We start from the raw sequence: 14,039 nt of genomic DNA, 5'->3' as shown, positions 1-14,039 counted from the left end.
TTCAGGCTTAAACCACCTCTGTTCATGTCTTCCATAGAGAATGTCTTGATCTACTTCAAATAAGGTCTGTGTTTCGTTCAGACTTAAACCACCTCTGTTCATGTCTTCAATACAGAATGTCTTGATCTACTTCCAATAAGGTCTGTGTTTGGTGTTTAAACCACCTCTGTTCATGTCTTCCATAGAGAATGTCTTGATCTACTTCAAATAAGGTCTGTGTTTCGTTCAGGCTTAAACCACCTCTGTTCATGTCTTCCATAGAGAATGTCTTGATCTACTTCAGATAAGGTCTGTGTTTCGTTCAGGCTTAAACCACCTCTGTTCATGTCTTCCATAGAGAATGTCTTGATCTACTTCCAATAAGGTCTGTGTTTAGTGCTTAAACCACCTCTGTTCATGTCTTCCATAGAGAATGTCTTGATCTACTTCAGATAAGGTCTGTGTTTCGTGCAGGTTTAAACCACCTCTGTTCATGTCTTCCATAGAGAATGTCTTGATCTACTTCCAATAAGGTCTGTGTTTCAGACTTAAACTACCTCTGTTCATGTCTTCCATAGAGAATGTCTTGATCTACTTCCAATAAGGTCTGTGTTTCATTCAGGCTTAAACTACCTCTGTTCATGTCTTCCATAGAGAATGTCTTGATCTACTTCAGATAAGGTCTGTGTTTCAGACTTAAACCACCTCTGTTCATGTCTTCCATAGAGAATGTCTTGATCTACTTCCAATAAGGTCTGTGTTTCGTTCAGGCTTAAACCACCTCTGTTCATGTCTTCCATAGAGAATGTCTTGATCTACTTCAAATAAGGTCTGTGTTTCGTTCAGGCTTAAACCACCTCTGTTCATGTCTTCCATAGAGAATGTCTTGATCTACTTCCAATAAGGTCTGTGTTTGGTGTTTAAACCACCTCTGTTCATGTCTTCCATAGAGAATGTCTTGATCTACTTCAGATAAGGTCTGTGTTTCGTTCAGGTTTAAACCACCTCTGTTCATGTCTTCCATAGAGAATGTCTTGATCTACTTCAGATAAGGTCTGTGTTTCGTGTTTAAACCACCTCTGTTCATGTCTTCCATAGAGAATGTCTTGATCTACTTCAGATAAGGTCTGTGTTTCAGACTTAAACTACCTCTGTTCATGTCTTCCATAGAGAATGTCTTGATCTACTTCCAATAAGGTCTGTGTTTCGTTCAGGTTTAAACCACCTCTGTTCATGTCTTCCATAGAGAATGTCTTGATCTACTTCCAATAAGGTCTGTGTTTCAGACTTAAACTACCTCTGTTCATGTCTTCCATAGAGAATGTCTTGATCTACTTCCAATAAGGTCTGTGTTTCAGACTTAAACCACCTCTGTTCATGTCTTCCATAGAGAATGTCTTGATCTACTTCAGATAAGGTCTGTGTTTCAGGCTTAAACCACCTCTGTTCATGTCTTCCATAGAGAATGTCTTGATCTACTTCAGATAAGGTCTGTGTTTCAGACTTAAACCACCTCTGTTCATGTCTTCCATAGAGAATGTCTTGATCTACTTCCAATAAGGTCTGTGTTTCGTTCAGGCTTAAACCACCTCTGTTCATGTCTTCCATAGAGAATGTCTTGATCTACTTCCAATAAGGTCTGTGTTTGGTGTTTAAACCACCTCTGTTCATGTCTTCCATAGAGAATGTCTTGATCTACTTCCAATAAGGTCTGTGTTTCATGCTTAAACCACCTCTGTTCATGTCTTCCATAGAGAATGTCTTGATCTACTTCCAATAAGGTCTGTGTTTCGTTCAGGCTTAAACCACCTCTGTTCATGTCTTCTATAGAGAATGTCTTGATCTACTTCAGATAAGGTCTGTGTTTCGTTCAGACTTAAACCGCCTCTGTTCATGTCTTCCATACAGAATGTCTTGATCTACTTCAAATAAGGTCTGTGTTTCGTTCAGGCTTAAACCACCTCTGTTCATGTCTTCCATAGAGAATGTCTTGATCTACTTCCAATAAGGTCTGTGTTTCGTTCAGACTTAAACCTCCTCTGTTCATGTCTTCCATAGAGAATGTCTTGATCTACTTCCAATAAGGTCTGTGTTTTGTTCAGACTTAAACCTCCTCTGTTCATGTCTTCCATAGAGAATGTCTTGATCTACTTCCAATAAGGTCTGTGTTTCGTTCAGGCTTAAACCTCCTCTGTTCATGTCTTCCATAGAGAATGTCTTGATCTACTTCAGATAAGGTCTGTGTTTCGTTCAGGCTTAAACCTCCTCTGTTCATGTCTTCCATAGAGAATGTCTTGATCTACTTCCAATAAGGTCTGTGTTTCGTTCAGGCTTAAACCACCTCTGTTCATGTCTTCCATAGAGAATGTCTTGATCTACTTCAAATAAGGTCTGTGTTTCGTTCAGACTTAAACCACCTCTGTTCATGTCTTCAATACAGAATGTCTTGATCTACTTCCAATAAGGTCTGTGTTTGGTGTTTAAACCACCTCTGTTCATGTCTTCCATAGAGAATGTCTTGATCTACTTCAAATAAGGTCTGTGTTTCGTTCAGGCTTAAACCACCTCTGTTCATGTCTTCCATAGAGAATGTCTTGATCTACTTCAGATAAGGTCTGTGTTTCGTTCAGGCTTAAACCACCTCTGTTCATGTCTTCCATAGAGAATGTCTTGATCTACTTCCAATAAGGTCTGTGTTTAGTGCTTAAACCACCTCTGTTCATGTCTTCCATAGAGAATGTCTTGATCTACTTCAGATAAGGTCTGTGTTTCGTGCAGGTTTAAACCACCTCTGTTCATGTCTTCCATAGAGAATGTCTTGATCTACTTCCAATAAGGTCTGTGTTTCAGACTTAAACTACCTCTGTTCATGTCTTCCATAGAGAATGTCTTGATCTACTTCCAATAAGGTCTGTGTTTCATTCAGGCTTAAACTACCTCTGTTCATGTCTTCCATAGAGAATGTCTTGATCTACTTCAGATAAGGTCTGTGTTTCAGACTTAAACCACCTCTGTTCATGTCTTCCATAGAGAATGTCTTGATCTACTTCCAATAAGGTCTGTGTTTCGTTCAGGCTTAAACCACCTCTGTTCATGTCTTCCATAGAGAATGTCTTGATCTACTTCAAATAAGGTCTGTGTTTCGTTCAGGCTTAAACCACCTCTGTTCATGTCTTCCATAGAGAATGTCTTGATCTACTTCCAATAAGGTCTGTGTTTGGTGTTTAAACCACCTCTGTTCATGTCTTCCATAGAGAATGTCTTGATCTACTTCAGATAAGGTCTGTGTTTCGTTCAGGTTTAAACCACCTCTGTTCATGTCTTCCATAGAGAATGTCTTGATCTACTTCAGATAAGGTCTGTGTTTCGTGTTTAAACCACCTCTGTTCATGTCTTCCATAGAGAATGTCTTGATCTACTTCAGATAAGGTCTGTGTTTCAGACTTAAACTACCTCTGTTCATGTCTTCCATAGAGAATGTCTTGATCTACTTCCAATAAGGTCTGTGTTTCGTTCAGGTTTAAACCACCTCTGTTCATGTCTTCCATAGAGAATGTCTTGATCTACTTCCAATAAGGTCTGTGTTTCAGACTTAAACTACCTCTGTTCATGTCTTCCATAGAGAATGTCTTGATCTACTTCCAATAAGGTCTGTGTTTCAGACTTAAACCACCTCTGTTCATGTCTTCCATAGAGAATGTCTTGATCTACTTCAGATAAGGTCTGTGTTTCAGGCTTAAACCACCTCTGTTCATGTCTTCCATAGAGAATGTCTTGATCTACTTCCAATAAGGTCTGTGTTTCGTTCAGGCTTAAACCTCCTCTGTTCATGTCTTCCATAGAGAATGTCTTGATCTACTTCAGATAAGGTCTGTGTTTCGTTCAGGCTTAAACCACCTCTGTTCATGTCTTCCATAGAGAATGTCTTGATCTACTTCAGATAAGGTCTGTGTTTCGTTCAGACTTAAACCACCTCTGTTCATGTCTTCAATAGAGAATGTCTTGATCTACTTCCAATAAGGTCTGTGTTTAGTGCTTAAACCACCTCTGTTCATGTCTTCCATAGAGAATGTCTTGATCTACTTCCAATAAGGTCTGTGTTTCGTTCAGGTTTAAACCACCTCTGTTCATGTCTTCCATAGAGAATGTCTTGATCTACTTCAGATAAGGTCTGTGTTTCAGACTTAAACCACCTCTGTGTTTTGGTACCCGTGTAAATCTCACTAGGATAAGGTAACGTTTATCAACATATTTTCATAAACAACTCTACAAAAAAAATGACCTTGGCTTATATTTAGCCAATATTGATCAGTTACCTTGTCCTATGGATATCTACACAGTTATAAAATTGGCACGGTGGTGTAAGCCGACACAAAACACAGACCTTATTTTAAGTGAGTCTAAAAACATCCTATGGAATAAATGAATAAAGGAACCGATTTTCAGATTTTGCTAGAAGATGTCATGGGAAATATGACTCGCACTTTGGTAGTCAATTCTTACCATGTCCATTATTAAAATAGGATTTCCTGCATATAGAAATGACAGTTTTTGTTTTCAACATTCATCACAGGCAACTTAAACTCTATTTTTATTCAAACAGTTGAGAGTATTTGTCTCCTAAGCAGACTCGTCAGTATTATTGTCACTTCAGAGCTGTGTGTGTGTTTTACAGATGGCAGAGAAAGGCAGAGCACCAGTGTGGGACTATTACATGGAATTGGCACCAGGGAAAGCAAGGTGTCTAATTTGTGATAAATATGTAAGCATGGGGTCAGCAACGGCCAAACCAAAAATTACCACCAACCTGTGGAATCACCTTAACACCCATCCATATGTATTATATTAAGTTAAAATAAAAGTGTTCATTGTTCATTCAGTATTGTTGCAATTGTCATTATTACAAAAATGTGTGTGTGTGTGTATATATATATATGTGTGTGTGTGTATATATATATATGTGTGTGTGTGTATATATATATATGTGTGTGTGTGTATGTATATATATATATATATATATATATATATATATATATATATATATATATATATATATATATATATGTGTGTGTGTGTTTTATATATAAATACATTTTTTTAAGTCGGCAGATTAATCGGTATCGGATTTTTTTGTCCTCCAATAATCGGTATCGGTATCGGCATTGAAAATTATAATCGGTCAACCTCTAGTGTGCGCGTGTGCGTGTCTCAGTGTGTGTGTATGTCGTATTAGGTCAGTGAAGTTCACATGAGGTCAGTGTGAGCTGGTATTGGCCCAGCTCCCACATTAGAGAGAGAGTGACAGAGAGAGAGTGACAGAGAGAGTGTGACAGAGAGAGTGTGACAGAGAGAGTGTGACAGAGAGAGTGTGACAGAGAGAGTGTGACAGAGAGAGTGTGACAGAGAGAGAGTGATAGAGAGAGAGTGAGGGAGAGTGAGAAGAGAGAAAGAGAGAAGCGAGAGAGAAAGAGAGGAGAGAGAGAGAGGGAGAAAGAGAGGAGAGAGAGAAAGAGAGGAGAGAGAGAAAGAGAGGAGAGAGAGAGAAAGAGAGGAGAGAGAGAGAAAGAGAGGAGCGAGCAGAGAGAAAGAGAGGAGCGAGAGAGAGAGGAGAGAGAGAGAGAGAGAGAGGAGCGAGAGAGAGAAAGAGAGGAGAGAGAGAGAAAGAGAGGAGCGAGAGAGAGAAAGAGAGGAGAGAGAGGTAATAAGATGAACACCAGGAAGTTAACCTCAAACCTCCTCATTATGTTACAGAGAGGAAAGGCTAGTAGGAGAAAGAGAGAGAAAGTGATAAAGAATAGAGTTTGTTTAGAAAAGACTAAAGATGAGAGAGTGAGCCAGAAATAAGGAGAGTAGCAGAGATGTATTTTTAGTGAGGAGGAGACCTATTCAGTGGTCGCTCTCTGCCCACGCTTTGTCACTCAGCTGTGAGGAGTAACAACGTTGTGTGCGAACACGCTGCGCCAGATAACACACATCCATGAACAACACTCACTCTCTCTCTTTCACGAACACACATCCTCTTAAACACACACTTCTCTCCACCAGGCCACCGTACTCTGCCCAGTGGAGGGGCCACTGCACTGCACAGTTAAAGGAGAGAGAGACAGAGAGAGAGAGGAGACCACTGCACAGTTAGAGAGGAGACAGAGAGAGAGAGACAGAGAGAGAGAGGAGACCACTGCACAGTTAGAGAGGAGACAGAGAGAGAGAGAGAGAGAGAGAGGAGAACACTGCACAGTTAGAGAGGAGACAGAGAGCGAGAGAGAGGAGACCACTGCACAGTTAGAGAGAGACAGAGAGAGAGAGGAGACCACTGCACAGTTAGAGAGACAGAGAGAGAGAGGAGAGCACTGCACAGTTAGAGGAGAGAGAGAGAGGAGACCACTGCACAGTTAAAGGAGAGAGAGAGAGGAGAGCACTGCACAGTTAGAGAGAGAGAGAGGAGACCACTGCACAGTTAGGGAGAGAGAGAGAGAGAGAGGAGACCACTGCACAGTTAGAGAGAGAGAGAGACAGAGAGAGAGAGCAGACCACTGTACAGTTAGAGAGAGAGAGAGACAGAGAGAGAGGAGACCACTGCACAGTTAGAGAGGAGACATTGAGAGAGAGAGGAGACCACTGCACAGTTAGAGAGAGAGAGACAGAGAGAGAGAGGAGACCACTGCACAGCTAGAGGAGACAGAGAGACAGACACACAGCAGATAAGAGATGGGAGAGGACAGGTGGTTAGGACAGGGTGTGTTAACCACACAGCAGATAAGAGATGGGAGAGGACAGGTGGTTAGGACAGGGTGTGATAACCACACAGCAGATAAGAGATGGGAGAGGGAGAGGGAGAGGACAGGTGGTTAGGACAGGGTGTGATAACCACACAGCAGATAAGAGATGGGAGAGGACAGGTGGTTAGGACAGGGTGTGATAACCACACAGCAGATAAGAGATGGGAGAGGACAGGTGGTTAGGACAGGGTGTGTTAACCACACGGCAGATAAGAGATGGGAGAGGACAGGTGGTTAGGACAGGGTGTGTTAACCACACAGCAGATAAGAGATGGGAGAGGACAGGTGGTTAGGACAGGGTGTGTTAACCACACAGCAGATAAGAGATGGGAGAGGGAGAGGGAGAGGACAGGTGGTTAGGACAGGGTGTGTTAACCACACGGCAGATAAGAGATGGGAGAGGACAGGTGGTTAGGACAGGGTGTGTTAACCACACAGCAGATAAGAGATGGGAGAGGGAGAGGGAGAGGACAGGTGGTTAGGACAGGGTGTGTTAACCACACGGCAGATAAGAGATGGGAGAGGACAGGTGGTTAGGACAGGGTGTGTTAACCACACAGCAGATAAGAGATGGGAGAGGACAGGTGGTTAGGACAGGGTGTGTTAACCACACGGCAGATAAGAGATGGGAGAGGGAGAGGGAGAGGACAGGTGGTTAGGACAGGGTGTGTTAACCACACGGCAGATAAGAGATGGGAGAGGACAGGTGGTTAGGACAGGGTGTGTTAACCACACGGCAGATAAGAGATGGGAGAGGGAGAGGACAGGTGGTTAGGACAGGGTGTGTTAACCACACAGCAGATAAGAGATGGGAGAGGGAGAGGACAGGTGGTTAGGACAGGGTGTGTTAACCACACAGCAGATAAGAGATGGGAGAGGACAGGTGGTTAGGACAGGGTGTGTTAACCACACAGCAGATAAGAGATGGGAGAGGACAGGTGGTTAGGACAGGGTGTGTTAACCACACAGCAGATAAGAGATGGGAGAGGGAGAGGGAGAGGACAGGTGGTTAAGACAGGGTGTGTTAACCACACAGCAGATAAGAGATGGGAGAGGACAGGTGGTTAGGACAGGGTGTGTTAACCACACAGCAGATAAGAGATGGGAGAGGACAGGTGGTTAGGACAGGGTGTGATAACCACACTGCAGATAAGAGATGGGAGAGGACAGGTGGTTAGGACAGGGTGTGTTAACCACATAGCAGATAAGAGATGGGAGAGGACAGGTGTTAGGACAGGGTGTGTTAACCACACAGCAGATAAGAGATGGGAGAGGACAGGTGGTTAGGACAGGGTGTGATAACCACACAGCAGATAAGAGATGGGAGAGGACAGGTGGTTAGGACAGGGTGTGATAACCACACAACAGATAAGAGATGGGAGAGGACAGGTGGTTAGGACAGGGTGTGTTAACCACACGGCAGATAAGAGATGGGAGAGGACAGGTGGTTAGGACAGGGTGTGTTAACCACACAGCAGATAAGAGATGGGAGAGGACAGGTGGTTAGGACAGGGTGTGTTAACCACACAGCAGATAAGAGATGGGAGAGGGAGAGGACATGTGGTTAGGACAGGGTGTGTTAACCACACGGCAGATAAGAGATGGGAGAGGACAGGTGGTTAGGACAGGGTGTGTTAACCACACGGCAGATAAGAGATGGGAGAGGGAGAGGGAGAGGGAGAGGACAGGTGTTTAGGACAGGGTGTGTTAACCACACAGCAGATAAGAGATGGGAGAGGGAGAGGACAGGTGGTTAGGACAGGGTGTGTTAACCACACAGCAGATAAGAGATGGGAGAGGACAGGTGGTTAGGACAGGGTGTGTTAACCACACGGCAGATAAGAGATGGGAAAGGACAGGTGGTTAGGACAGGGTGTGTTAACCACACAGCAGATAAGAGATGGGAGAGGGAGAGGGAGAGGACAGGTGGTTAAGACAGGGTGTGTTAACCACACAGCAGATAAGAGATGGGAGAGGACAGGTGGTTAGGACAGGGTGTGTTAACCACACAGCAGATAAGAGATGGGAGAGGACAGGTGGTTAGGACAGGGTGTGTTAACCACACAGCAGATAAGAGATGGGAGAGGGAGAGGACAGGTGGTTAGGACAGGGTGTGATAACCACACAGCAGATAAGAGATGGGAGAGGACAGGTGGTTAGGACAGGGTGTGATAACCACACGGCAGATAAGAGATGGGAGAGGACAGGTGGTTAGGACAGGGTGTGTTAACCACACAGCAGATAAGAGATGGGAGAGGGAGAGGACAGGTGGTTAGGACAGGGTGTGTTAACCACACAGCAGATAAGAGATGGGAGAGGACAGGTGGTTAGGACAGGGTGTGTTTTGGCCAGCAGAGAAAGGAGAGAGACACGGAGAGATACGAGACAGAGGGAGAGAGAGAAAGAAAGCTTTAATAAAAAGGGTTCCGAAATGGTGGTTCAGCTGTCCCCATGTAGAACCCTCTGTGGAAAAGGTTCTTCATCAAATCAAATCAAATCAAATTTATATATATACCATTGCAGACAAAACAAGAATGTCCTGAATTAGGACTGCAGGTTGGATTCCTGTCCACCAGACGGAGCTCTCGTCATGTTTATGACAGAGTGACTGGGTATTTATTTGACATCAGCTGATATCTCAAAGTGCTGTACAGAAACCCAGCCTAAAACCCCAAACAGCAAGCAATGCAGGTGTAGAAGCACGGTGGCTAGGAAAAACTCCCTAGAAAGGCCAAAACCTAGGAAGAAACCTAGAGAGGAACCAGGCTATGTGGGGTGGCCAGTCCTCTTCTGGCTGTGCCGGGTGGAGATTATAACAAAACATGGTCAAGATGTTCAAATGTTCATAAATGACCAGCATGGTCGAATAATAATAAGGCAGAACAGTTGAAACTGGAGCAGCAGCACAGTCAGGTGGACTGGGGACAGCAAGGAGTCATCATGTCAGGTATTCCTGGGGCATGGTCCTATGGCTCAGGTCCTCCGAGAGAAAGAAAGAGAGAATTAGAGAGCATATGTGGGATGGCCAGTCCTCTTCTGGCTGTGCCGGGTGGAGATTATAACAGAACATGGCCAAGATGTTCAAATGTTCATAAATGACCAGCATGGTTGAATAATAATAAGGCAGAACAGTTGAAACTGGAGCAGCAGCACAGCCAGGTGGACTGGGGACAGCAAGTAGTCATCATGTCAGGTAGTCCTGGGGCATGGTCCTAGGGCTCAGGTCCTCCGAGAGAGAGAAAGAGAGAAGGAGAGAATTAGAGAACGCACACTTAGATTCACACAGGACACCGAATAGGACAGGAGAAGTACTCCAGATATAACAAACTGACCCTAGCCCCCCGACACATAAACTACTGCAGCATAAATACTGGAGGCTGAGACAGGAGGGGTCAGGAGACACTGTGGCCCCATCCGAGGACACCCCCGGACAGGGCCAAACAGGAAGGATATAACCCCACCCACTTTGCCAAAGCACAGCCCCCACAACACTAGAGGGATATCTTCAACCACCAACTTCCCATCCTGAGACAAGGCTGAGTATAGCCCACAAAGACCTCCGCCACGGCACAACCCAAGGGGGGGGGGGGGCGCCAACCCAGACAGGATGACCACATCAGTGACTCAACCCACTCAGGTGACGCACCCCCTCCAGGGACGGCATGAGAGAGCCCCAGTAAAGCCAGTGACTCAGCCCCTGTAATAGGGTTAGAGGCAGAGAATCCCAGTGGAAAGAGGGGAACCGGCCAGGCAGAGACAGCAAGGGCGGTTCGTTGCTCCAGAGCCTTTCCGTTCACCCTCCCACTCCTGGGCCAGACTACACTCAATCATATGACCCACTGAAGAGATGAGTCTTCAGTAGAGACTTAAAGGTTGAGACCGAGTTTGCGTCTCTGACATGGGTAGGCAGACCGTTCCATAAAAATGGAGCTCTATAGGAGAAAGCCCTGCCTCCAGCTGTTTGCTTAAAAATTCTAGGGACAATTAGGAGGCCTGCGTCTTGTGACCGTAGCGTACGTGTAGGTATGTACGGCAGGACCAAATCAGAGAGATAGGTAGGAGCAAGCCCATGTAATGCTTTGTAGGTTAGCAGTAAAACCTTGAAATCAGCCCTTGCTTTGACAGGAAGCCAGTGTAGAGAGGCTAGCACTGGAGTAATATGATCAAATTTTTTGGTTCTAGTCAGGATTCTAGCAGCCGTATTTAGCACTAACTGAAGTTTATTTAGTGCTTTATCCGGGTAGCCGGAAAGTAGAGCATTGCAGTAGTCTAACCTGGAAGTGACAAAAGCATGGATTAATTTTTCTGCATCATTTTTGGACAGAAAGTTTCTGATTTTTGCAATGTTACGTAGATGGAAAAAAGCTGTCCTTGAAATGGTCTTGATATGTTCTTCAAAAGAGGGATCAGGGTCCAGAGTAACGCCGAGGTCCTTCACAGTTTTATTTGAGACGACTGTACAACCATTAAGATTAATTGTCAGATTCAACAGAAGATCTCTTTGTTTCTTGGGACCTAGAACAAGCATCTCTGTTTTGTCCGAGTTTAAAAGTAGAAAGTTTGCAGCCATCCACTTCCTTATGTCTGAAACACATTCTTCTAGCAAGGGCAATTTTGGGGCTTCACCATGTTTAATTGAAATGTACAGCTGTGTGTCATCCGCATAGCAGTGAAAGTTAACATTATGTTTTCGAATGACATCCCCAAGAGGTAAAATATATAGTGAAAACAATAGTGGTCCTAAAACGGAACCTTGAGGAACACCGAAATTTACAGTTGATTTGTCAGAGGACAAACCATTCACAGAGACAAACTGATATCTTTCCGACAGATAAGATCTAAACCAGGCCAGAACTTGTCCGTGTAGACCAATTTGGGTTTCCAATCTCTCCAAAAGAATGTGGTGATCGATGGTATCAAAAGCAGCACTAAGGTCTAGGAGCACGAGGACAGATGCAGAGCCTCGGTCCGATGCCATTAAAATGTAATTTACCACCTTCACAAGTGCCGTCTCAGTGCTATGATGGGGTCTAAAACCAGACTGAAGCATTTCGTATACATTGTTTGTCTTCAGGAAGGCAGTGAGTTGTTGCGCAACAGCCTTTTCTAAAATTTTTGAGAGGAATGGAAGATTCGATATAGGCCGATAGTTTTTTATATTTTCTGGGTCAAGGTTTGGCTTTTTCAAGAGAGGCTTTATTACTGCCACTTTTAGTGAGTTTGGTACACATCCGGTGGATAGAGAGCCGTTTATTATGTTCAACATAGGAGGGCCAAGCACAGGAAGCAGCTCTTTCAGTAGTTTAGTTGGAATAGGGTCCAGTATGCAGCTTGAAGGTTTAGAGGCCATGATTATTTTCATCATTGTGTCAAGAGATATAGTACTAAAACACTTGAGCGTCTCTCTTGATCCTAGGTCCTGGCAGAGTTGTGCAGACTCAGGACAACTGAGCTTTGAAGGAATACGCAGATTTAAGGAGGAGTCCGTAATTTGCTTTCTAATAATCATAATCTTTTCCTCAAAGAAGTTCATGAATTTATCACTGCTAAAGTGAAAGTCATCCTCTCTTGGGGAATGCTGCTTTTTAGTTAGCTTTGCGACAGTATCAAAAAGGAATTTCGGATTGTTCTTATTTTCCTCAATTAAGTTAGAAAAATAGGATGATCGAGCAGCAGTAAGGGCTCTTCGGTACTGCACAGTACTGTCTTTCCAAGCTAGTCGGAAGACTTCCAGTTTGGTGTGGCGCCATTTCCGTTCCAATTTTCTGGAAGCTTGCTTCAGAGCTCGGTTATTTTCTGTGTACCAGGGAGCTAGTTTCTTATGAGAAATGTTTTTAGTTTTTAGGGGTGCAACTGCATCTAGGGTATTGCGCAAGGTTAAGTTGAGTTCCTCAGTTAGGTGGTTAACTGATTTTTGTCCTCTGGCGTCCTTGGGTAGACAGAGGGAATCTGGAAGGACATCAAGGAATCTTTGTGTTGTCTGTGAATTTATAGCACGACTTTTGATGATCCTTGGTTGGGGTCTGAGCAGATTATTTGTTGCAATTGCAAACGTAATAAAATGGTGGTCCGATAGTCCAGGATTATGAGGAAAAACATTAAGATCCACAACATTTATTCCATGGGACAAAACTAGGTCCAGCGTATGACTGTGACAGTGAGTGGGTCCAGAGACATGTTGGACAAAACCCACTGAGTCGATGATGGCTCCGAAAGCCTTTTGGAGTGGGTCTGTGGACTTTTCCATGTGAATATTAAAGTCACCAAATATTAGAATATTATCCGCTATGACTACAAGGTCCGATAGGAATTCAGGGAACTCAGTGAGGAACGCTGTATATGGCCCAGGAGGCCTGTAAACAGTAGCTATAAAAAGTGATTGAGTAGGCTGCATAGATTTCATGACTAGAAGCTCAAAAGACGAAAACGTCATTTTTTTTTTTGTAAATTGAAATTTGCTATCGTAAATGTTCATGGATCCCAGAAGGGTTCACCTGGAAACCAAAAGGGTTTTACTAGGAACCAAAAATGTTTCTTCAAGGGTTCTCCTATGGGGACAGCCGAAGAACCATTTTAGGTTCTAGATAGCACCTTTTTTTCTAAGAGTGTAAGGTGTGTGATTGTGCTGTTTGTGACTATCCATTTCTCTCTCTAACATAATGAGGAAGTCTGAGGTTAACTTCCTGGTGTTCATCTTATTACCTCTCTCTCCTCTCTCGCTCTCTGTCTCTCTCTCCTCTCTCCTCTCTCTCTCCTCTCCTCTCTCTGTCTCTCTCCTGTCTCCTGTCTCTCTGTCTCTCTAGGATGCGGAGGTTTGCCTACTGTAAGGTGGTTCTGGCCACCTCCCTGGTGTGGGTGATGTTGGACATGTTCATCCTGCTCTACTTCAGCGAGTGTAACAAGTGTGATGACAAGAGGGAGAGGGGCCTGCCAGGCAGGGACGGTGAGCACACACACACAAACACATTGCACACTCATACTCACACACACGCACACGCACACACACACACACACACACACACACACACACACACACACACACACACACACACACTCACACCTCTCTCTCTCTCTGTGGTGTTGTAGATACAGTATTGCGTCCCAGGGAGGGTCCAGGAGAAGGAGGTAAACCTGTGGTGATTTCTAAAGAGAACCAGGAGAAGATGAAGGAGATGTTTAAGATCAACCAGTTTAACCTGATGGCCTCGGAGATGATCGCATTCAACAGAACCCTGCCTGATGTCCGCCTGGAGGGGTGAGTCTATAGCTGGTAATCCATCT

At 44.2% G+C, this 14,039-nt stretch overlaps 1 pseudogene; it reads left to right on the top strand.

The window, feature by feature from the left end:
* The window catches only part of LOC139396975 (polypeptide N-acetylgalactosaminyltransferase 1 pseudogene), a 53,636-nt pseudogene extending 39,623 nt beyond the window's left edge, over window positions 1-14,013 (top strand).
* The last annotated feature ends 26 nt before the right edge of the window (window positions 14,014-14,039 follow it).

The sequence above is a fragment of the Oncorhynchus clarkii genome, unplaced genomic scaffold (assembly GCF_045791955.1).
Source record: "Oncorhynchus clarkii lewisi isolate Uvic-CL-2024 unplaced genomic scaffold, UVic_Ocla_1.0 unplaced_contig_4007_pilon_pilon, whole genome shotgun sequence".
Lineage (NCBI taxonomy): Eukaryota > Metazoa > Chordata > Actinopteri > Salmoniformes > Salmonidae > Oncorhynchus > Oncorhynchus clarkii.
The sequence above is the reverse complement of the archived record's forward strand: the minus strand, read 5'-3'. Positions and strand labels throughout refer to the sequence as shown.